The sequence below is a fragment of the Papaver somniferum genome, chromosome 2 (genome assembly GCF_003573695.1).
Source record: "Papaver somniferum cultivar HN1 chromosome 2, ASM357369v1, whole genome shotgun sequence".
Taxonomy (NCBI): domain Eukaryota; kingdom Viridiplantae; phylum Streptophyta; class Magnoliopsida; order Ranunculales; family Papaveraceae; genus Papaver; species Papaver somniferum.
In genome coordinates this window covers 53,622,593-53,648,634 of record NC_039359.1, presented here as the reverse complement: position 1 = coordinate 53,648,634, position 26,042 = coordinate 53,622,593, and the positions used below count along the sequence as shown (strand labels likewise).

General features: G+C 39.5%; 1 pseudogene; it reads right to left on the bottom strand.

Annotated features, from left to right (window-relative positions):
* Window positions 1–875: 875 nt before the first annotated feature.
* The window catches only part of LOC113353299, a 28,336-nt pseudogene continuing 3,169 nt past the window's right edge, over window positions 876–26,042 (bottom strand).

The window sequence follows — 26,042 nt, the reverse complement described above, 5'->3', positions numbered from 1 at the left end:
CGTGCTTCTGTTTATTTTATTTTGTTTTTGATCTTCCAACTGCGTTGTGATCATTTAAACAGATCTGAAGATAACTGAAGATATTCTGAAATCAGAAGATGAACTCCTTGCTCTATATTGGAAATGGATCTCTATTTATAGGCCAAAAGTATATGTTTTTGGGAACAACAAATTCATAGATTTGGAGTTTGAGAAGATGTTCGCAGAGAGGTTTGAGAAGTTTAAAGACACCGTCCGATGATCCATACAGTTAACAAAACAAAGGGTGCTGGCTGGACTGCCGGATTCAACCATATGGCAGATTTTACTGACAATGAGAAAAGATTTTACTGACAATGAGAAATTTTGAAGGTGGTGTACCGTGTAGGCGCTGACGCGGTAGGAGGATCTAAAAATCACAAGTATTGTCGAGTTTCCGACTACTGTTTGGCATTTCCTGCAGGAACCTATGACTTCTGCAGTACTTTAGTTGGATCCACTGCATTTTAACTTATTTGTGTTATGCATCTTTTAATTTTGGGTCTAGAATTTTATTGTGTTTTTCGATGTATTGGTATGATCCTTGTGTGAGCTTCAGTTTAAGGAACTCTTTGTAATTCTAAAATGTTTATCTTATCAAAAATAAACGCACACAAAGGTTTCATCCAAACGGTATGCTTTCAAAACCACCGGAGAGTAACATTGTGAGCCTCCAGGCTCCATCCATCTCAGAAAGAAAAAAAAATTCGAGAGACCATCAAAATCCAAAGTACTAGTGGAACCTTATTAGCTTCAATTTAAACATCGATTGTTTTATTTAGTAAAAACCAAAGAAAAAAAAAATTGGGAAATGTCTGAAAAAGATGAAATGAACAACAGTTCAAAATAATAGCACCCACATCTCTCTATCTATTTCTTCTTGAATAGAAAATGTGCAACCATCCATTCTTCTCCGTTATTATACCCGAAGAGTTCAGCAACTGAAATGAAAAACGTGCGCCAGTACACAGTCCATTTGACAGCCGAATCCTTCCCGTAAGTTGACTCCATTATTGGGTTTATAGTGCTTATGTTTTTCTCCATTCTTTTTAGCCACTCCTCACTGCAACATATGAAGGTCGTTCATAAGATCAATTTTTGTTTCATATCTAAGACGTGGGGTGGTTTAAAATGAGGGTAAGACTACTAAAAATTAACGGTTATCTAGTTTGCGCGTAATGCTTCCCATTTACAAGCCAATGATTAACGATGCCAACATCATCCTACACAACACACCTTAAGTTCATTTGAGGCACCATTCATTCTTCATTGCTTCCAATTCATAAAGCGAGGTAAACAAAATAGGCACTAAACTTTTGTGTCGACAAAGTACTGACTGAAAATGCAAGCATAGACATTCGACAATTTGAATACCTGAAAGTAGAGAAGTAGGTTAGCAGAAGTCATTGTCCCTCCAGTGAAAAAGTATCTAGTGATCCAGTCATCTTCACTTGTGTCCTCAAAGTGGTAAGCCAAAGCTTTATGGCAGAAGTAGTGCACTAAAAGCGGAAAAGGAGACTGTCTTCTTTCATCCATCTGGATATCTTCTTAAGAAGCTCTTTATAGTTCTTCATATGCTATTTATATTTTAGAGGAGCGGAAATCAGTCAAGTTTAGTCTTTCCAAAAAACAAGAGGCGCCTTAATGAATTGTTTACCTCGAACATCCCTATTGATGTAATTCGATCGTAAGAACCTTCCATTTCAAATGTGCTAATATCAGCTACAATGATCTCTACGTTCTGCAATTGCAGCTCTCTGTTCATGGAAACAAACAATTTTTACTAGCTTAGACAAATGGTATGGCATGGATTAATGCCAAATATCACGCATGTAAAGATGTGGATATAAGCAGATACAAAGAAAACGAGCCGGCATGGTCATCAATTTCACAGGAAGACAGCAATTAAGTTTTAATGTGCGTGAATCAGGACACGACCCGATGAAGACATTTTTTTTCACGGTTACCTAGTTTGAATTTGATGTGTACCTGCATTGTTCTTCTATATGTTCTTTTTGAGTTTTTGAATTGCAAATTCCTGTAATGTTGCAATTCTTATACTTCTTCGCAATGTATAATGATAATGAGCCCCATCCACACCCAACATCAAGAACTGTATGACCATCTCTTATTTGTGCTCTCTCACAGTATAGCTCGAGTGATGCTTGTTCCGCATCCTCCAACGTTGTAGTCTTATCAGAAAAGTAACAACAGCTGCAAAATTAAGTCAAGTTGTAAAATCCAACTAACGTTTTAATAACAAGCACACTTCTAGAACTGCACTTAGATAATCCCAAGATCACATGCTTAATTACATGCTGCATTAAGCAAAAATAATCACCTGTATTTCATATATTTTCCGAGGACTAATTTGAAAAAAGATGTCGGCAATTCATAATGTTGTTCTTTTGCTGAGTCCAGCCATAATTGCAATTGGCATCTCTTTAAGAGCTGTAATCATCAAACCATCGTCAGTATGATTCATTCATATTATTATCTAACTCACAAATTTATCCCTGACACATTTTTCACTTGGATCTGACACGTCTTCTTGCTCGATGTATATAACCGACTCGGAAGTTTTTATAACCCAGCTGCTATTAATAATTATAGAGTACTATACCATACGTCTCTTTCAGATAAGTCGGATTCAGACTAGTCTGATGAGCTTGAAAAGGGAGAAAAAGAAATGTATACATATACAAAACGAAGACAACAAAAACATAACTTTATTATTCAACAAAACCTGATTTGAAGACTTGCCGGATTTAGATCCAATCATCAAAGTTACAAGTGAGTGAGTGCGAGAACTTACATTTTGCAAATTTGATAAGATCAGAGAGCTGGATATGAGAAGAATCTTTATAACCCAGGCGAACTCTACTAGTGTGGATACCAAAATATGGATCGCCACGTGGACATAAGGCAGACACGAAGATCCGGCCTGAAGATCCTGCACGTGACACGAAAATCTTCGTCAGTGACTCGTCAAATCAAGTCAAAGTCACCATTGTTGACAAATTGACGAGGTAAAAACTACGTGCGAGATAGTGTTTCGTCAAGAGGTAAACCCTGCGAGGAATATGAGTTATGAAGGATCTATGGAGTACCCTACAAGGAAAGCCACGAAGTAGAAGAGGACGAAGAAAGATTACTTGGCAGAAAAGACAAGCCGCGAAGTAGATAAATTATGGAGCAAGAAAAGAGACAGGTGTCCCGACAAACCCATGTGAGAATAGCAAAAGAAGGGGAAAAACTTTATGGAAAATGGTCCGGGCGAAGTATAAAGCACCTCCGCGAGAATGTTGCGAAGTAAAATGAGCTGTAACCCATTAGGGTTGATTAGCCTATAAATAGAGACCCTTGAGCAAGATTAAGGGAGGGAGATTTTTTGTAGAGTGGGCGTGCTAAGTCTAGAGTGAGATTAGAGTTTCTTTGTATTGAAGAACTTGTATCTTTGTTACTTTGAATAATTTCATCAATAAAAATCTTTGTGTTTATATTACTTAGTATGACTTAGATCTTGGTTACGATCACTTTGGGTGTACTACTAGGTTTCCAGTAGTTACATTTTGGCGCCCAGAAACAGGGAGCTTAGATTAGGGATTCATCCTCATTTAAGGAGTAGAGAGAAATCGAAGTTGTAGGAGAAAGAGAGATCTTAGTGAGACATCCCATTTAAAGACTAGGGTTTAAAGGATAGCCGGTAGTGATACTAGGATAGATTGATGACTAGAACACCAGATCGAGCGGCACACATGATAGCGACGAGGAGGAGCAAACTACTGGAGGCCAAAAGAGGAGGAAGAATGGAAAGAGGAGGATCATCAGCTGCAGGAGAGAGACAACTTTTGAACCAGCGGGAGAATGAGGAGGCCAACGAAGATCATTTTCGAGAGGGTTTTGTACATACTTCCGACACGGAAACTGTTGCGGGAGAAAAGATGCCTCGTGAGGAAGTAGAGGAGAACATTGGTGAAGAAGACATGACGTTGGAGCAGCTAAGGGAGACGCTCCATCTTGAGAGGGAGCGAGACAGGGATTTAGCAGAGCAACATGCCCGATTGACGAGACAAAACGCCATATTAGTGTTGCAGAATCGCCAACTGAACGAGGAAATGGGAGCCGAAGTCACGGATTTAGAGGTGGACACGACATCATCGGAGGTAAGGGAGTTACGACGAGAAAGATACACCTGTGAGGACGATGGAGGAGAGAAAATAAAACGGCGGCGAAGAGAAAGCAGTGAAGAAAGAGAGTTGAGGAGAGCACTGGAAATGTCAAGATGGGAATATCAAAGGCGGAGGTACGAAGAAGAGCGGTGGCACGAGGAAGATGAGAAGAGAAGAGAATATGAAAGACGTCGCGAATCCAATTGGAAGGATGAGGAGGAAATGAGATGCAATGAAGGAAGGCTCAGTGTGATGAGAAGAGACCGTTGGGAGAGAAACGAGGGGACCTGAACCAGGAAGTCTTGGATGAACTACGAGATATGAGAACACTGATAAACAATTCGCGAAGAGGCAGTAGAGTGCACCTGGAGGAGGAAATAGAAGAGGCAGATAAATCTCCATTTACCTATGAGATAATGAACGCGGACATCCTAGAGAAATGCGTGCTGCCGACGCTACCGAGCATATTCAGTGGGTATGAAAGTGTTGTGCAACACTTGAAACAGTACACACTGTCATTGATGCAATGGGGGCGAAATGATGCGGTACTTTGTCGATACTTCCCCGCGAGCTTGGTCGGGAAAGCGTTAGTGGTAGGCTCTTAAAGATGTAGAAAATAAGAGTAAAAGAAAGCCTACTTGTTAAACCGCAAGTGCACGGTGTCGGTTGTAGTTTGTGCAAGAACGGGTCGAATCCACAGGGACTTGTGTGTGTAGTTGAAGTTTCCTAAGCTAAGCAGTGACAGTAAGTGACAGTGGCAGTGACAGTGGCAGTTACAATGGCAATGAGCCAAAGGCAGTGAAGTATAGAATGAAGGTACTAGGGTCTTTGAATCTACTTCTTGATCCTAAACTAAGGAAGATCCTAATCAATCATGTTCTTGTTTCATCTCAGGGAAGATTGTGGATGATTTACTTAACTAATATTACTAACTTACCCCTAGCATCAACTGTCTTCTCACAGTACAGCTGATCACAGGCTTGTTTGCTCAACCAGTCATCTAGCAATCCGCATTAGTGGAAGGTTAATCCCCTAAGTTCTATAGTTCACCCCTAGCATTGAGTGTCTTCTTACAGCACACTCAATCACAGGTGCATTTGATCACTAAGTTTACTAACTTCCCTACTTCAATTAAGCATAGCCCTTCAAATGGACTGAATCCTTAGCTACTCTCACTCTTACACCCCTAGAATCAGCTGTCTTCTTACAGCACAGCTGATCACAGATGCATTCACTCAACTAGCTAATTATCAATCCTACTTAGTTTCAGCACTACAAGAACAGTGACAGGATTATTCCAATTTATGAAATTAGGGTTTGATAAAAAATGAAATTAATTCATACCTAATCTCTGAAAACTGCTACTGACTTCGACCCATGCCTCTTATTCTTCTCCTGCGTCTCTAGCTACTTCCAATTGCTCTTCTAACTCGACCTAATTTATCAATTTTACACGTTAGGGTTTTGGAAGAGAAACGTGTAGAAATTGAGAAAATAGGTGGCTAGATAGATGGTAATGATGGTGGTGGAGATGGGTTATAGTGGTTGAGTGATTTGAGAGTTAGTAGAGGTGGTTGTGGTGGTGGTTGAGCGGGAACATGGAGTTGGTGTTGGCGGATATGGAGGAGGCAGTGAAGAAGAGGGGAAGAAGAAGGAAGAGCCCGATAGTTTTTTAGGGTTAGGTGGTGTTTGTTTTGGGTATAGGCTTTTTAGATTATGGTGTTGAGCGGGCTCATCAAATTTTGATGTTTAGCAAAGGGAAGATGTTGGATGAAAAGATGAAGGAATGATCCAACGGCGCGATGGAGATGGGTGTGGAACGACCGTTGGATCTGAGATACATCAAAACTGACGGTCCAAGATGGAGTTAGGTGTTATAGTGTTAGACAGGAACATCAAAACTCGATGGACTCTGATGGAGCGACCGTTGGATGATGGAATGGATTCAATCTGACGGTGAAGGAGAGAAACGGGTTTGGGTATTGATTTTAGGCTTAGAAAATGGGTTTGGGCTTAAACAATCTTGAGCCCACTTCTTCTTTAAGAACAATTTCTTCCTTTGTGAGCCCATTTTCATCCTTGAGTCTTCCATACCGCATTCTGCACTTCTTTTCCTCTAGAGTTTCCGCCGGTTTTCTCCGTGTCTTTGCACTTTTCGCTTCTCAACTCATCTAGTCTTTATTTATTACCTAAAAATGCAAAATTAATTAATAAAAATATTTATTCTTGAAAACAATGAAAATACAGAATATGGGTTAAAATGTAGAATTAATGCACAAAAGATGAGTTAAATGCCAAGAAAAATATATAGAAATATGCACTTTTTAGCACTCATCAAATACCCCAAACCTGAATTTTACTTGTCCTCAAGTAAAACAAAACTAAGGAAATCCTACCTATACCACTGTCGCTGGTCTCTCGAATGCATTTAGCGTATGCACTAAGCCTTTTAAACCACTAAGTGTCCCTAGTGGACGAGTGAAGTCTCGTGAAGGTTTGCTTAGAACGTACCTACAAAGTTCTAGGTCAAAATATAAGCTCAGATTCCATCAAATGTGACATGTGCAAGACAGTTTAAGCTCACAACAAAATGGAGATGTCAATCTAGCTATCAAAGGCACAATCATAGAACTGATAACAAATAAAGACATGTGATAAGAGTGTAAAGTGTATCTACACATGTTTCTAGAATGACCTGAAGTTATGACTACTAACCACCAAGAGATAGTTTTTAGGCTAAGAACCGAATTCTAAGCCAAGCTAGCTGTCCGGCTTTACGAGAATTGTGAATGTTCACCCAATGAGTTGGTGATATTTCAGTTTACCCGCGTTATACATCGATGGATGCACCCTCCTTGCTTATTACAAGACTATTTACAACAAAAAGATGACTCTTTACATGACTCTTATTTACATTGATTACTCTCTTTTATTTTTGGAACAAGAGAGAATATTGTCTTTAACATGACAAAACATGTAATAAATACTTGATTGAATTTTTTTTTTTTTTTTTGATTTATTATTTTTTTTTTGTAAGAAATAACTTTGATTTTTACAACATAGTGACACTTTTGATACATGAACAAAAAGAAAAACATAATTACATGACTCTTAGCAAGAGGTGGCCCTTATCGAATGCATCCGGTCAAATTCTATGGTTGCTTTTCTTAACGTATCCTCCAACTTCTATCCCAGCCAACCAAAGAACAAGCTAGTCAAATCTCATTCAGTATTCTAAAGTGATTGGCAATCTAACTTCCTATCAAACACCTTGAAGATCGAGGCTATACATGTATTGGTAGATCGTGCGCGTGCAAGTTTCTTATCACATGTGAATTGTGCTAGAATCAGGGTGCCTAAATATCTAGACTAAGACTCCTAAAATTTACATATTTGCACAAGAGTCAACATTTCAAGGTAAATGAGCTCCATTTTTATGATTTTTTTTTTTTTTGGAATTTTTAATTTTTTCAAAAAGAAGAAGTTCTTGTTTTCAATTATGGCATATTATCAAAGTATCTACTTTTCACCCCCAAACCTAAACTAAACATTGTCCTCAATGTTTCAAAATATGAACAAAATTATAATACAACATATGAAGAGGATCATGTTGAGTAGAGAAAAAGGAAAGAGAATACCCGATTTCGGCGAAAGCAATATTAGAACTCCGTTATTCAAGGCAAGAATCCAACATATGTCAGCCGAGATCATATTGGATTAGCAAAATATATACAAAAGGAACAAAAGGGTTTTAAGAAATTTTATCTACCGGATTATATACAAAAAATTCACCATACACTAACAATCTAAAGAGTTGAGGATCAACCCAAAAGACAAAGTGTAGAGGTTTCAACAGCTTCACACAAATATAACAGGAAATAAACGCAAGTGAAACTGTGAAACAAAATGAGCTACCCCCAAACCTGGATTTTTCAACGGATAAAATTTTGGAAACAAAATCTCGCAGTTTTGGGGGTTCATCATGCACAAGGTCTAGCTCGAAATGAACTGTGCTAGGGACGGGCAAACATGCTAATTCCAACTGTGGTTCCTCAGATGTATTATACTTAGAAGCAAAATAGTCCAAGAGGACTTGGGAAGCACACAGTTCCAAACCTAGGTTGGGGACTCTCAGAAAAGTCGGTTTGACAATATCGGTACAAACCAAATCTAGGTTGGATGGAAGGCCTTCAGATTGTGACTCATGTAGGAAGATAGGCACATCATTATTAATCACAGTAAAAAATGATCATGGGAAAGAAGCAAACATCAGTGGCAAAAGGATGCAAATTTACAATGGCAAAAGCAAACAGTACAAAGTATTATGAGAAGGTGACAGAACAATGAAACTAAACAAAGAACAATGGAACCAAGGCCTAAGCCAAGGGCAGGGGTGTGAAGAAGTAACAAAACAGTTAAGTTGCAAGTGACTGTGAAAACAGAATGTGGGTTAAGCTAAGGCTTTGAATCCACCCTTGTGTCCTAGCCAAACAATGTGATCCTAGGTTGAGTTGAAAATCCTATGCATACATCTAGAATGGGAGGAAAACTAATTTGCTCACTAGTTTGCCCTAGCATTGACTGTCTTTTGACAGAACAATCAATCACAGGCACTATGAGCATCAATCTCTTCCCATTGCTCAATCAACACACTGCACTAAGGCTCTAACCTAGCATTCCACTATCTAACAGTCCACTAAAGCTTCATCTGAGCCTCAGCAGTGAACTCAGAACATGAGAAAACAGATGGAACAACACATAAATTGGAGAGACTGGCTAATCCAGTTCTCCCAAAACATCACATTAACAACAACAACAACAGGATATTAAAACAGGGAAAGGAATTAAACACATGAACATTACACAAAACAGAACATGAACATTACACAAAACAGAACATGAACATATGCAGAACATCAAAGTTCTGGACACTGGCTATTCCAGCATAAGCTTTTACATTACACCCACAGTCATATTTATACCCAATTACAAGTTAGGGTTCTTCCCAAAAAAATCCAAAATTCACTCACCTAACACACTGATAACAACCCAATCAACCAACCCATGCTTCAATTAGACGTACAATTGATTTCCCCCCAAAAGTTCCCAAATCAGAAAAATTAGGGTTTTAGAAATTAAAATTAGAAATTTACCTAATCTCTGACTCCAATCAAACTTCGACCCATGCTTAGAATTAGTCTTCTCTTGCTTCCCATACCGTCAATTTGCCTCTAGATCGACCTAATTTACCTATTTCACACTTTAGGGTTTCGGTTGAAAATGTGTGAAATAAGTAAAGTAGAGGGACTAGGGAGAGGGGAACAATGATGGGTTATCATTGTTTGACGCTGTGGTGATTATGGTGGTGATGGCGGAGCAGTTGGGAGAGCAGGTGGTGGAGATGGTGGTGGTATGGCGTCTGTAGAGGAATGGAGAAGATGGAGTCGATGGTTTTGGGAAGAAAGGTGCGTTTGGTTGGGTTAATAGATTTGGGTTCTTGGGTGTTGAGCGGGTTTAGCAATTGTTGATGCACAGCGAGGATGAGACGTTGGATGCGAAGATGATGGATCGATCTAACGGCGAGATGGAAGGAAGCGGGGAGCGACCATTGGATGCCCGATACAACGAAACTGACGGCTCAAGATGGAGTTAGGTGCTGTAGTGTTAGACAGAAGCTTCAGACTTTGATGTACTGGCGATGCTGCGACCGTAGGATGCTGAGATGATCCAATCTGACGGCTAGAAAGGGAAACATGTATGGATATAGGAAATGGATTTGGATGAGGGTTTTGGGACTTGGGTATGCCAAGCCCATATCTTCTTTAAAAACAATTCTTCCTCTTCAAGCCCACTTCTAGCCTTTTGGTCTTGTGCACAACATTCTTCGCGGCTTCCTTGTGTGATTCCTCTTGGCTTCCACCACTTTTCTGCTCTTTTTGCTCCGTAATTCATCAAAGCTTTATTTAGTACCTAAAAATACAAAATTAATTAATAAAAATATTTATTCTTGAAAACAATGAAAATACAGAATATGGGATAAAATGTAGAATTAATGCACAAAAGATGAGTTAAATGCCAAGAAAAATATATAGAAATATGCACTTTTTAGCACTCATCAAATACCCCCAAACCTGAATTTTACTTGTCCTCAAGTAAAACAAAACTAAGGAAATCCTACCTATACCACTGTCGCTGGTCTCTCGAATGCATTTAGCGTATGCACTAAGCCTTTTAAACCACTAAGTGTCCCTAGTGGACGAGTGAAGTCTCGTGAAGGTTTGCTTAGAACGTACCTACAAAGTTCTAGGTCAAAATATAAGCTCAGATTCCATCAAATGTGACATGTGCAAGTCAGTTTAAGCTCACAACAAAATGGAGATGTCAATCTAGCTATCAAAGGCACAATCCTAGCACTGATAACAAATAAAGACATGTGATAAGAGTGTAAAGTGTATCTACACATGTTTCTAGAATGACCTGAAGTTATGACTACTAACCACCAAGAGATAGTTTTTAGGCTAAGAACCGAATTCTAAGCCAAGCTAGCTTTCCGGCTTTACGAGAATTGTGAATGTTCACCCAATGAGTTGGTGATATTTCAGTTTACCCGCGTTATACATCGATGGCTTCACCCTCCTTGCTTATTACAAGACTATTTACAACAAAAAGATGACTCTTTACATGACTCTTATTTACATTGATTACTCTCTTTTATTTTTGGAACAAGAGAGAATATTGTCTTTAACATGACAAAACATGGAATAAATACTTGATTGAATATTTTTTTTTGTAAGAAATAACTTTGATCTTTACAACATAGTGACACTTTTGATACATGAACAAAAAGAAAAACATAATTACATGACTCTTAGCAAGAGGTGGCCCTTATCGAATGCATCCGGTCAAATTCTATGGTTGCTTTTCTTAACGTATCCTCCAACTTCTATCCCAGCCAACCAAAGAACAAGCTAGTCAAGTCTCATTCAGTATTCTAAAGTGATTGGCAATCTAACTTCCTATCAAACACATTGAAGATCGAGGCTATACATGTATTGGTAGATCGTGCACGTGCAAATTTCTTATCACTATGTGAATTGTGCTAGAATCAGGGTGCCTAAATATCTAGACTAAGACTCCTAAAAATTACATATTTGCACAAGAGTCAACATTTCAAGGTAAATGAGCTCCATTTTTATGTTTTTTTATCATTTTTTCATTTTTTATTTTGATTTTTTCATTTTTTTCAAAAAGAAGGAGTTCTTGTTTTCAATTATGGCATATTATCAAAGTATCTACTTTTCACCCCCAAACCTAAACTAAACATTGTCCTCAATGTTTCAAAATATGAACAAAATTATAATACAACATATGAAGAGGAACATGTTGAGTAGAGAAAAAGGAAAGAGAATACCTGATTTCGGCGAAAGCAAGATTAGAACTCCGTTATTCAAGGAAAAAAATCCAACATATTTCAGCCGAGATCATATTGGATTAGCAAAATATATACAAAAGGAACAAAAGGGTTTTAAGAAATTTTATCTACTGGATTATATACAAAAAATTCACCATACACTAACAATCTAAAGAGTTGAGGATCAACCCAAAAGACAAAGTGTAGAGGTTTCAACAGCTTCACACAAATATAACAGGAAATAAACGCAAGTGAAACTGTGAAACAAAATGAGCTACCCCCAAACCTGGATTTTTCAACAGATAAAATTTTGGATACAAAATCTCGCAGTTTTTGGGGTTCATCATGCACAAGGTCTAATTCGAAATGAACTTTGCTAGGGACGGGTACACATGCTAATTCCAACTGTGGTTCCTCAAAGATATTATACTTAGATGCAAAATAGTCCAAAAGGACTTGGGAGGCACACAGTTCCAAACCTAGATTAGGGACTCTCAGAAAAATTGGTTTGACAATATGGGTACAAACCAACTCTAGGTTGGGTGGAAGGGTATCAGATTGTGACTTAGGCAAGAAAGTGACATCTAAGTGTCTCACATGCATGAGATCAAGAGTATCAGTACTATCAGTCACATCAGCATTATCTAAGTCACACTCAAGATGTGTAGCATGCTCATAATCACAAAAAATTTGCACAAGTCCTAATTCAGAATCGTGGTTATCCGATATATTCAAATTATCATCAACAGAAGCAATATATTGTGGCTTAAGTATGGAATCAGACACATCAACTATGTTTTCCTGCATAGGATCATTAGTGTCAACAGAAGATTTACCTAAGTCATGCTCTTCACAAGATAATTGCACAATATCAAAATCAGTATCAACATCACATGCATATGGAATATTAGAAGAAATATCATTCATGAAGGTCGGGGCAGAAAAGCCTATTGTATTTGAAACCAAAGGTTCCACAACATTTTCAGCATAGACATGTTCTTCTAACATAACATTATCATTATCATCATCATAGTAATATGCATACTTGTCCCTATTAGCAGTTGTGGTGTCATTAGTCAACTCATGTTCCTCTAGATTAGGTTCATATTCAATATCATACACATGAGAAGGACTAGACATGCTATTTTCAAAGTTCAATTCATTACCACCTATATCATGTGATAGTGTCTCAGTTTCCCTAATGGATTCCCATTGACGGGTTTTCTCCGCAATTTCAGCTAAAAATTTCCATGCATCATCCACAGTTTTATCAAGAAATTCACCATTACACATACACTCAACCATGGCTCGAGATTTAAAGTCTAGTCCCTCATAGAGGATAGCGACAAGTCTCCACTTCTCAAATCCATGGTGTGGACATTCGCTCAACAAATCATTAAAACGTTCAAAATAGTCAAAAACAGTTTCCTCATCCAATTGGACAAAACAATTGATACTTTGACGAATAGCGATGGTCCTATGATGTGGAAAGAATTTTTTAAAAAAATAGATCTGTGAGTTGGTCCCAAGTGTTGATTGATTGTGGTCTCAAACCGTAAAACCACGTTTTGGCCCTTTCCTTTAGAGAAAATGTAAAAAAACGCAATTTCAGAGAGTCTTCGGACATATGATCAGGTTGCATATTCCGACAAATTTGTTCAAACTCTCTTACATGAGTATAGGGGTTCTCAGAATCGAACCCTCGAAATAAAGGAAGTATTTGTATCATGCTTGCATTTATTTTAAAAGGGTTATTGGTTTGAGGTAAGACAATACATGATAATGGAATTTTTATTGTGGGATACATGTATTCATGGAGAGCACGAGGTTGGCCCATATTGAAAAGACACAAAGCCCACTATTTGGTTTTTTATGGGTTTTCAAAACTTTGGTTTTTATGGGATTAAAAATTTGGTTCTTATTGGGATAAGCCCACTGTTTTGGTTGTGCTTTGGTGAGGCAATGGGTTTTGGGAACTGTTGTGAAACAGAGCCCAACTTTCGGCCTAGAGTTTGGGTACACGGCCCACTAACGACTTCAGCAAGCCCAGAAACTAATGAAGCCCAGCTGAGTTGGTAGGTTCAGTTAACCTTGTTTAGGTTGTTTGTTGGGTTTTTGAAACCCAAAATTTTGATAGGGACAATCCCACAGTTAAGCTCAAATACAAACCCAAAAGTTAACTTAAATTACAAGCCCAACAAAAAAAATGGAAAAAATTATTACAAGCCCACAAATTAAAAACGGAAGCCCACAGGTTGGGTTCTCTTAATGGGTTTAGGCTTATCTTTGAAGCACAGCCCAGCTGTTCAGTTTGGTTGCAAAAGCCCAGTTGGGCTTTGGATCATCCTAAGCTTTTGTCTTTGTTCAGGCCCAGTTGGGCTTGGCTCAACTTGTTAAGCTTGGCAGCAACTTCAGCAGGCCCAGTTGGGCTTGATGGCTCAATTTAGCACCAGACAGCAGGGGTTGCAGCAGACTTGGCCTGGCACCAGCAGGAGCACCAGCAGGAGCACAAGTTCTAGCAACAATAGTGCAACACCAGCTCCACAGCAGCAGTTCAGGCTAGCAGCACAGCTCAACAACAGCAACATGCAGTTTGCAGGCTTGTTTATCAGCAACACCACAAGCTCAGGCACCTGGCAGCTCAGATAAGAAGTTCAGATCTCTGAAACAAATGGGTAAAGCAACAACCCAAGCCAGGAATGGACAGGACAATGATGTAGGTGCAGCTACAAACGGAAAACTAACATGTAGTTATAGAAGTTACAGATGAAAATGGAATGCAGGGACAGTGAAAATGAAAATGCAGTGATGCTAGGTTAACAACTACAAAATGGCAGGTAATCTACAGCAAGCTACACAACTGATTATGAGAAGCAAGCAAAGAATGCAGCTGGTATGAGAATGCAGCTGAGAATGTAAGATGAGCTACAGCTTCCTATGCAGTGAACAAACTAAGATGCAGTAAAGAACTACAATTTACAGCTGAAACAAATAGGTACAGGAATGAAGTAAAAATCAGCAAAGTGACAGGAATGATGTTGAACTACAATGGTGCAGAACTACAGGTGGTACTAAGTTACAGCTACAGATGCAATATGCAAGATGAGTACACTAAGATGCTTATCAGAACTACACAGCAGGTATGAGTATGCAAAGAACAGCAAGAAAAACTTCAAAAACACGGCAGCCAAGTCCCCGGCAGCGGCGCCAAAAACTTGGTAGGCTCTTAAAGATGTAGAAAATAAGAGTAAAAGAAAGCCTACTTGTTAAACCGCAAGTGCACGGTGTCGGTTGTAGTTTGTGCAAGAACGGGTCGAATCCACAGGGACTTGTGTGTGTAGTTGAAGTTTCCTAAGCTAAGCAGTGACAATAAGTGACAGTGGCAGTGACAGTGGCAGTTACAATGGCAATGAGCCAAAGGCAGTGAAGTATAGAATGAAGGTACTAGGGTCTTTGAATCTACTTCTTGATCCTAAACTAAGGCAGATCCTAATCAATCATGTTCTTGTTTCATCTCATGGAAGATTGTGGATGATTTACTTAACTAATCTTACTAACTTACCCCTAGCATCAACTGTCTTCTCACAGTACAGCTGATCACAGGCTTGTTTGCTCAACCAGTCATCTAGAAATCCGCATTAGTGGAAGGTTAATCCCCTAAGTTCTCTAGTTCACCCCTAGCATTGAGTGTCTTCTTACAGCACACTCAATCACAGGTGCATTTGATCACTAAGTTTACTAACTTCCCTACTTCAATTAAGCATAGCCCTTCAAATGGACTGAATCCTTAGCTACTCTCACTCTTACACCCCTAGAATCAGCTGTCTTCTTACAGCACAACTGATCACAGATGCATTCACTCAACTAGCTAATTATCAATCCCACTTAGTTTCAGCACTACAAGAACAGTGACAGGATTACTAACTATCTTAACATACAATCAAGAGTTTCATCTAAACCCTAGCACATGAAATTAGAACATGATAAACATAATTAACATTTGAAATTGAAATTATATTGACTTCAAAACATGAACTGAAAACAACTTGGAAGCACTGGCTATTCCAGGCCCCTTGGGTGAAGCTCTGGCTAGCCCAGGCATGCCCCAATTTCACACCCAACACCTTCTATTTATACAAGCAAGCAAAAACCCAAAAATCCCCAAATTATCAGAAAATTAGGGTTTCACCAAAAAGTGAAATTGACTCACCTAACCTACTGATAACAGCCCTAATACGTCGACCCATGCCTATAATTATACATTCAATCACTTTCCCCCCAAAATCCCCAATTTATGAAATTAGGGTTTAATAAAAAATGAAATTAATTCATACCTAATCTCTGAAAACTGCTACTGACTTCGACCCATGCCTCTTATTCTTCTCCTGCGTCTCTAGCTACTTCCAATTGCTCTTCTAACTCGACCTAATTTATCAATTTTACACGTTAGGGTTTTGGAAGAGAAACGTGTAGAAATTGAGAAAATAGGTGGCTAGATAGATGGTAATGATGGTGGTGGAGATGGGTTATAGTGGTTGAGTGATTTGAGAGTTAGTAGAGGTGGTTGTGGTGGTGGTTGAGCGGGAACATAGAGTTGGTGTTGGCGGACATGGAGGAGGCAGTGAAGAAGAGGGGAAGAAGAAGGAAGAGCCCGATAGTTTTTTAGGGTTAGGTGGTGTTTGTTTTAGGTATAGGCTTTTTAGATTATGGTGTTGAGCGGGCTCATCAAATTTTGATGTTTAGCAAAGGGAAGATGTTGGATGAAAAGATGAAGGAATGATCCAACGGCGCGATGGAGATGGGTGTGGAACGACCGTTGGATCTGAGATACATCAAAACTGACGGTCCAAGATGGAGTTAGGTGTTATAGTGTTAGACAGGAACATCAAAACTCGATTGACTCTGATGGAGCGACCGTTGGATGATGGAATGGATTCAATCTGACGGTGAAGGAGAGAAACGGGTTTGGGTATTGATTTTAGGCTTAGAAAATGGGTTTGGGCTTAAACAATCTTGAGCCCACTTCTTCTTTAAGAACAATTTCTTCCTTTGTGAGCCCATTTTCATCCTTGAGTCTTCCATACCGCATTCTGCACTTCTTTTCCTCTAGAGTTTCCGCCGGTTTTCTCCGTGTCTTTGCACTTTTCGCTTCTCAACTCATCTAGTCTTTATTTATTACCTAAAAATGCAAATTAATTAATAAAAATATTTATTCTTGAAAACAATGAAAATACAGAATATGGGTTAAAATGTAGAATTAATGCACAAAAGATGAGTTAAATGCCAAGAAAAATATATAGAAATATGCACTTTTTAGCACTCATCAGTTAGCTTGGTTTGATGGACTACCGGAAAGATCAATTTCGTCGTTCAAAGACTTAAAAAATATATTTCTTACCACTTATATAACAAACAACATGTTGAGGCCAGGAATTGAGACTCTCTTCAATTTGAGAAGGAGACCCACAGAAAGCCTGCGAGGATTGGTGATGAGGTGGAGAATGGTATGCAACGAGCTTGCAGGGAGAGTTGACGAGAAAAATTTCGTCTTAGCTTTCGTGAACGCTTTAATCCCAACTGATTTGTTATACACTCAAATATTCATTATTCGAAACTCTCTGACGATGAATGAACTGAGAGTACCAAGAGGAATACATAGCCTTGGAAGAAAAGCAGAGGCAAGTTAGCGAAATGACATTGGATCCAGCGGAAGAAGGAAATTCAAGGCTATTACCAAGGGCAGTTCATGTCGTGGAGAATGATCCGAAGCCTGAGAAGAGAGAACCTTCGGCTCCGATCCCAGCGAAGCTTGTAGATGTATCAAGTGGAGATCAAGAATAAATCGATCAACAGAGGTACGAGGAGTCAAGACGAAGAAATTACGATCCACGAAGTTACAATGCAGGTTACCAACAAAGGAATAACCAAGGACCTAGATTTGGGGAGCGGAGACCAAATGCACCAGAGTCTGAGGATTTGAAGCTCCCTAAGCTTAACACGATTGTGGAAAAGATATGGGAGGCAATAGTATTGACAGAGGAGATCCCACCACCACCCAAGTTGGGAAGAGAGCCACCCCCAGGGACCAGGAGTCATGAGTTCTACAAATATCATCGTTTTCATGGGCATCAAACGAAGGACTGTCGAAACATTCGACGGATTATACTTCGTTTGATAGAGCAGGGAAAACTCGCACATTTTTTGGAAGGCTATGTACCACCACCACTACCTCGTGAAAACCAGCAGACATACCGGATTGAAATAGATCGGGGAACACAACAGCCAAATTGTAATACGATAATACATGCAGCGAAGTGCATCCAAAATTTCCATGACAACATACTTAAAAGAGTACATGAGAGGGATTTCGAGGGAAATAAAATATTCAGTGTTACAACAAAAGAACCATTAGAGGAATGGAAGAAAAGGGAGATAACATTCTCAGCAAAGGATGCACCTGAAGGAGGAAGTTCCCACACGAACCCCTTGGTTGTAACCTTGAATTTTGGTAAGTACTCAAAGTGGGAAGAAGATCAAGCTGAAAAGAAGAAAATCTGGGCAATTGACAGAATCTTGGTAGATACAGGGAGCTCGGTCGATATACTCTTTTACCATGCCTTCAGAATCATGAGGTACAAAGACTCTGATCTCGTTCCATCGACGTACAACATATATGGGTTTAATGGAGTCGCATCTAAGCCAAAAGGAGAATTGGTGGTAAAAACATTTGATGGCGAGCTGAAAACGAAAGTCACAGTCTACGTGATAGACATAGACTCACCTTACAATGCTCTCATAGGGAGACCCTGGATACATGGGATAAAAGGGATTGCGTCTACATATCATCAAGCAATACGATTTCCTATGCCAAGTGGAATTGGTGAGATAAGAGGAGATCTCTTAGATGCACAAGATTTCATTAGGAAGGATGTTCATAACTATGAGTAGAAACAAAGAAAGAAAATCGAACAAAGGAAGAAGGCTTGCGAAGAAAGTAGATCTGAGCAACTGATGGTATATACAATCGGTACATGTGAAGAGTTGAGAGCGACACCAAGAGACTTAGACGAGGAGGCATAAAGGACAAGTGATGGCGAGAAAGAGCGCGAGATGACTCCAGAAAAGGGAGGTCAAGCCGAGATAAAGCAAAGTGGAAAGGTAAGGAAAGGAAAAACGAATGAAGACGACGAGGCATCGAGAAGTGAGAAAGAAGCCGGTAAAGAAAAACAAACCCCTAGAGGAGGAGTAAAGGCGAACACTTTTAAGTGTAAGAAGGCGTTGAAATGAGAGGCCGATGAAAACGTTGAATTGCGTGATAAAGGAAAGAAGGCTAACGAAGAATAAGAAATGGAGCGATTGAAGGAAGAACTCTACCAAGAGAGAAGGAAGAAGAAAAACTTAGTGAAGGAACGCATAAGGTTGGAAAGACAAAATCAGAAACTTATAATTAAGAATAACCATTTAAAAAGGAAGCAAGAGGGGAGTAGTACACAAAGAGGAGATTATGCTCCAAAAAGGGTAGCTGAAGGATGTCGCGACTACCGGCGAGATAGCAAGGGACGAGGGGAACAAAACGAACGAGAAAACTTAAAGATAGATATAGAGAATAGAAGGAGAGAATTCAGAGAAAGAGAATATTTAATGCAACATTCAATGAAGGTCGACAGGAGAGAAAACAGTACCCAAATAATAGAAAAGGCAATTGGGCCGCAACCCAAACTAACAAACAAGTGTGCAAATAGCGAACCATGCAAACCAGAAGTAGCATCATTGTTCTCGTTGAGGAAAAGAGAAAATGAAAATCTGCGAATTCTAGTGGCGAGATGGGACACGATTTGCAGGGATCTAAAAGGGAGGATTTCAGAGGAAGATTTAGTGCGCTCATTTATCTATGCATTGTCAAGTAGGCATCCGTTATTCATGACGTTGTTTAAGATCAGAAACGAAGTAAAGATGAAGGAATTAAAGAGGTATCAATCTGAGCACATTCGCATGGAGGAAGAACGTTGATAATGGAGGAGGAGTGATAGAAACCAGTTTAATGTACTTAATTCAATCTATCAATTAATAATGTATCGAATTTCAAAAGGATAGCAATGAAAATTTTATGAATTTTGATAATTCGTATTATGAACATGAATTTCACAAGAGTAAGGTAAGACCTCACATTAGGAGTAAAATAAGATTCATGAATAAACAGTTTCTAGGGAAACTTAAAACCTTCGCCTAGGAAGGCTGAGAATCCATAGCATGTACCCTAGTTCGCATAAAAGTGCAAGAGGCAAGACCTAATGCATGTCGTGAACAAATCTCAGAGAGATAAGCTAGGGGCAATGATAAGACTTATCCGCTGAGGGTCCCTTTTTATGATGGCCTTCAGTAAGGGGTGCAGAAATATGACCAAGGCACCGACGTATTCGGTTGAGCTGCGGGTGCCTGGGACGTATGTAGCGTTATCGGCCATGTCTGTTTGGTAAGTCTGGGCTACGATGCACTCGATCCAAAAGAAACCTCACTTAGGGTGTGGCTTTGTAACCCCAAGCCATATCGGCGAAGGAGATAAGAAGCCACGAAAACAACTGACTGTCATAATAATTGGATGGGAGGAGACCAACATGCATGTTAAGGTTACCCTCCTTGAAGGGGGATATAAAGGGATGGCACCTTCCAGATTAGGGAGCTGTGTGACCAAAAAAGACGGCAATGTCATGGGGCTAATGTTCATGGGAATAGGTAGGCCTGTCACATTGTCGCGAAGAAAAATAAATTAAATGTTAAGACGAGGTAGATGGATCACTACTCGCAAGGGTAATAAGCGCCTGATACTTCGTCGAATTAAAATCCCTAAAAAGTGATGAGACAAAAATAAGACCTTAACTAAGAGGCGCAATAAGACCTCGTAGAGCCATAAGGTAAACAAAAATTTGTGCAGAAAGTAACAAGGGCTAAGCATGAAATTTGACTAATAATGCGACACTGTATTGATCATCTAATGCTCAACAAGAACAAGAGGAAATTATATACTTTTATAATTTATGTTCTTCTTTAGCATTGTCCTCACAATACTCAGCGTCTTTCCAAAGTATATACTTGGTACGAAGGTAAAGGCACGAGATAGAGGTAAACACAAAAACACAAGGAAGAGGTAAATACATTATTTACATACAAACAAGTCTTTCCCTAAGATTGGGAGTATTAAGATGAAATAAAAGTTAAGATTACAAGAATATCAAAGTTCAAAAAAGTCAAGTGTCCTCAATCATCCCTTTCATGATCCTCGTCGGATTCTGTATCATCGCAATCATCCTCTTCATGAACCTCGTCGGTTTCAGTATCCTCGCCAATAGGGGATGACTCATGGACAGTAGGAATTAATTCTTTGGTAGTGGGATCAGGCTCGTCATCAGAAAATACTTCGAGATCCAGAGGAACGCGAGGAATACCTTGGGAATCACAGAACTCGTTAAAGAGCCGGACCTTCTCGTCCTGTGCATTTCTGCGAAGACCCTTTTCCATCAGGGTTGCGTCCTTCACCATCTGATCGAGATCCTCCTGCAGAAACTGGACATCCTCTTGGAGAGTGGAGACCTTATAAGAAAGATCGTACTTCTCCTGTGATAGAAGAGAAACCTGATCCTTAATCTTTTTCTCATGTTCTGACGAATGAAGGAATTAAAAGGGTAAGTCATAATCAAGAGAGAGGAAGTGCCAAGGTAACAAAGAAAAGGAGACTCACTGTGAAGACCAGATGAGATTTTCCTCTCTTCTGCAAGTTGCTCCTCTAGATGGAGAATACGAGCGCTAGACTTTTTTATCAGTTCACGAGTCTCCCGAAGTTCCACGAGATGAGCCATACTGCGATGTTGTTCCTAAAAAATGAAAAGTCTACTTTAAAATTCCGCGAAATACCATAAGGGGAAAATGAATGATTAACTCAGGACAAAGACTCACCAAACCCATTATGGCAGAATGTTGCTTCAGCCAAACAATCGTTAAAACTGAGAGAAACCAAAGACTCGTTAGGAAGAAGAACAGGCTCCTCGACTTCGTTAGCTTGCTGACCCCCTCTAGACGAAGTAGGTTCGGGAAAAGGGGCACTACGCGACGGGATAGTTTCGCCAGACGAACGAGGATGCTGGCGAGGAGAGAAATCAGTGCTAGGTAGTACTGAGGAATGAACTTGTATCAAGTTGTCCATATCCAAGACATGACGGCGACGTTGTGAAGCGCGAAAGGTGGGAGGATCGTCCTGAAATCCATGAAGTTAAGGAATGACGCGAGAAGAAGAAACCAAGTTAAGGAAGAAAATGATACCTGGGCAGTGGCGGAAGGAGCCCCAGAATGTTGGCATTTCCTCAAATTATTAGCAGGGCTATCCGTTGTTTGAGGCTCATTCTCCTGAAAATGGGAGGTCAGGAATCAACAAAACAACGACCAAAAGGAATGCCACGAGATACAAACCTGTATTTGGACTGATTTTTTAGTTTGGCCTTTCAGCATACCAGGAGGGGGAAGAGGATACTAAGACACGAACATGGACGTTAGGAAACAATAAAATAAAGGCAAGGAGACCAAAGAAAGATAAGACTAACCCCGTTGGGCATCTTATGCCAGCGAAATCGATCTGCATCATACATCGCGATATGGGCATGTTGAGGGAGAGGACCAGTGCGAGCAGCCCCATTCTCATCGAGACCGCACACCAGAGGACCTTCTGCTATTAAACGGAACATCATCCAGTACTCATCACTAGAAAAACGAAGATACTTATTTCGTTTCGTACCAACAGGTTCAACATCTAAAAGAAGGGCCTTGGACGGATCATCCAAAGTTTTGCGAGAAAGTTTGACGCCCCACTCCTGATAGGCTCTCGTGGTCACATCTTGGCCAGTGTAATTCTCATAAAAGGATTCAATGTTGTAATCCGCAGGAACAAAATTTTGCACCAAGAGTGGAATCTGGGAAGTATCGCCATTAGACCTTCTGACAAATTCATTAGCAATACGGATGGCATTTCCACTCAACTGATAGACGCCTCGCTGAAGCTTGATTAGGATTTCATAAAAAATAGGGTTCTTCGGATCAAAAAGGGGAAAAGAAAGACCCGCTCTCAGTTGACCAGCGGTAATCAACATCTTGGTAGAAGACCAAGTTTCTGTTTGAATCCATCGATAATTTAATTCTATGAGCTAGGTTGTAGTAATTGGAGGAGAAATGGAGGAATCGATCGCTGGAGATAGAGAAATACCCAACTTCTGAAGATCGACTTTAAATTCCTCATAAGTAGTGGATGTAGTAGGATTGGGAACTTTCTTGGGAGTCGTTGGAGGAGAGCTAAACGAAACCTAAATTTACAGAAGGCAGGAGAAGGAAGAAGAGAAGGTAAAGGTTATAAGGGACAGAGAAAAGGGATATTTATAGAGGTGACTGGTCAAACCAAGTTACACACGATCGAAGAATTTGAACCGGTGATTAGCGGTTACATGAGAAAAGTACCACGTGGAAAGCATTGATAGGAAGGAGTGGCGGTTATCTAACTTCAGATGGTTCTTATTCTTCTTTCCCTACGATCGAGAAGAATAAGAAAGGGAAAAATATGGATACCAAAATATGGATCGCCACGTAGACATAGGGAAGACACGAAGGTCCGGCATAAATATCTTGCACGTGACACGAAAATCTTCGTCAGTGACTCGTCAAATCAAGTCAGAGTCACCATTATTGACAAATTGACAAGTAAAAACTATGTGCGAGATAGTGTTTGTCAAGAGGTAAACTCTGCGAGGAATATGAGTTATGAAGGATATATGGAGTACCCTACAAGGAAAGCCACGAAGTATAAGAGGACGAAGAAAAATTATTTGGCAGAAAAGAAAAGCCGCGAAGTAGATAAATTATGGAGCAAGAAAAGAGACAGGTGTTCCGAAATACCCATGTCAGAATAGCGAAAGAAGGGGAAAAACTTTATGGAAAATGGTCCGGGCGAAGTATAAAGTACCTCCACGAGAATGTTGCGAAGTAAAATGAGCTGTAACCCATTAGGGTTGATTAGCCTATAAATAGAGACCCTTGGACAAGATTAAGGGATGGAGACTTTTAGTAGAGTGGGAGTACTAAGTCTAGAGTGAGATTAGGGTTTCTTTGTATTGAAAAACTTGTATTTTTGTTACTTTGAATGATTTCATCAATAAAAAAATTTGTGTTTATATTACTTAGTATGACTTGGATCTTGATTACGATCACTTTGGGTGTACTACTGGGTTACCAGTAGTTACAACTATCTAACATCAATCTAGTGAGTTTCCTTGTGACAACATCTGGTAGTATATTTTTTTCCAGTGAACTTAACATCATACGTACTGTAGAACTCTATGGTACCAGAGTTAGTGTCTCCATTTCTTCTCTTAATTACTATCACTTCAACAAGAAAAAGAATTTGACGAAATAGAATGAAATGAAAGAAATTTGAGAAGTTTCAGTCTCTGAAAATATCTATCTTGGAAACATGTAAGTGTAATCATAATCGTCCTTGATTTACTTTTTTTTTCTCTTCTTTCCTGTCTGTTGGGAAATATGGTTTTTTTGTGACAACTTTTACTTTTCAGGCCCTCCTTAGCAGGCTGGTAGCCGTTTTAGATCCTAGTTAGCAATTCGGGATACGGAGGAATGTTCGGGACGGCATACGTACCAGAATTATTCTGATTCGGATATATCGGATTCGGTCAAAAATCCGGTCAACGATCCGTTGTTCGGCAGTAGTTCGGAACGGCATACATTCGGGTATAATTCGTTTTTAAGATATGAAGTCGGCTTAAGAAATTCTGCATGTATAAAAAAATAAAAAAATAGAATTTAGAATTTAGAAGTGGATAATCATGATTTGAAGGAGTGGTTAAGGCCCTGGTGAGGGAGTTTCAGGTGCTGTGTTCGAACCTCGCAGACTACATTTTTGAAAAAATGTTACAATAGCCGAGTTGAACCACCGAGTTGTGCTAACCAGGTGAACGAACTAGGTAGGCGTATAATTCCCGATATATTCCTGAACCCCATATAGTTCGCGTACTAGGAACGGTGTTCAATGTATTCGGCCGTATAATTCGAATATGGACGACTCAGATACGTTCGGAAATGATTCGCGAATAATTCGGCAAATTATTAACTAGGTTCGTGAATAATCCGACGAATTACTAACTAGGTTTTAGATCAACTTGCAAAAAAAAGAAAAAAAATACGCATGATAGATGGATGGATAGATAAAAAAAAAAACACGTTGTAACAACCCTTTAGTAATAGCTTGTGGTGTGGCATGTGATTTATTTTTTATTTATAGCCTCCGAAGGAGTAGGGCGCTGATATTGTTATGTTCCCACTGTTCTAACATTGGATTCTAACTATTTGGTCGGTCATATTTTATTCTCTCTCCTATGTACACACTCTCTCTCCTGTGATCGGGTTTTCACCACCTCCGTCAAATTTTCTTACCGTCACTCTCTGATCCGCCGGAATTTCAGCCGAGTTTCATTCATGCATCTCTAGTCTTTGCTCTTTTCTTTCTAGAATGAAGTTTGTTACTTGTAGAATCCCCATCCAAAGCTACTCAATCACTACAATTACTACTCACGATTCAGAAATCACTAATGGAGGATCCTTTTGAAAAAATGGGGTATAATGATCACACCCAATAATTCGTTCGGCAATTTGTATGGACTAAATTCCAATATAATTCCGAGAGCACCAACTTCAAAGCAAGCTCAATCAAGAGATATATCAAAGAGTTTTATCTTTATTTCTCAGTACAATCAGCAAATCGAACAAATAGAAATCTGTGAGCCTGATTGATATGAGAGATACCTTCGACGGTACTAAAGACCGATGCCCAAGTATCAATCAAGTTATATCCAACAATCAAGGTCGGGTTTATCAACTGACTGAACTACGCGCAACATGTGTATTTCAATTATATAAACAAATATAATGCGGAAAGAAACAACAAAGACACCAGAAATTTTGTTAACGAGGAAACCACAAATGCTGTAAAACCTCGGGACCTAGTCCAGCTTTGAACACCACATTGTATTTAGTGGATAAAGACACTAGCCTACTACAAGTTAACTTTGGACTGGAATGTAGTTGAGCCGTATCCAAGTCTTAGACCGATTAAGGTACAATCGCGTTACCTATGCCTCTAGAACCACGCCGGATTATGCACACTTGATTCCTTTAGCTGATCTCACCCACAAATAAGAGGTGCTACGACCCAAAGTCGAAGACTTATAAACAAATATGTCTGTCTATTCTTTATTCGGTTTTTGTTCCGTCTTTTGATGAATCAAGGTGAACAGGAACCAATTAATAATCCGGTCTTATATTCCCGAAGAGCATCCAAGAAATATCAATCACCTCACAATAATCCAACTGATTAACAGAAAAAGTTATTGCAG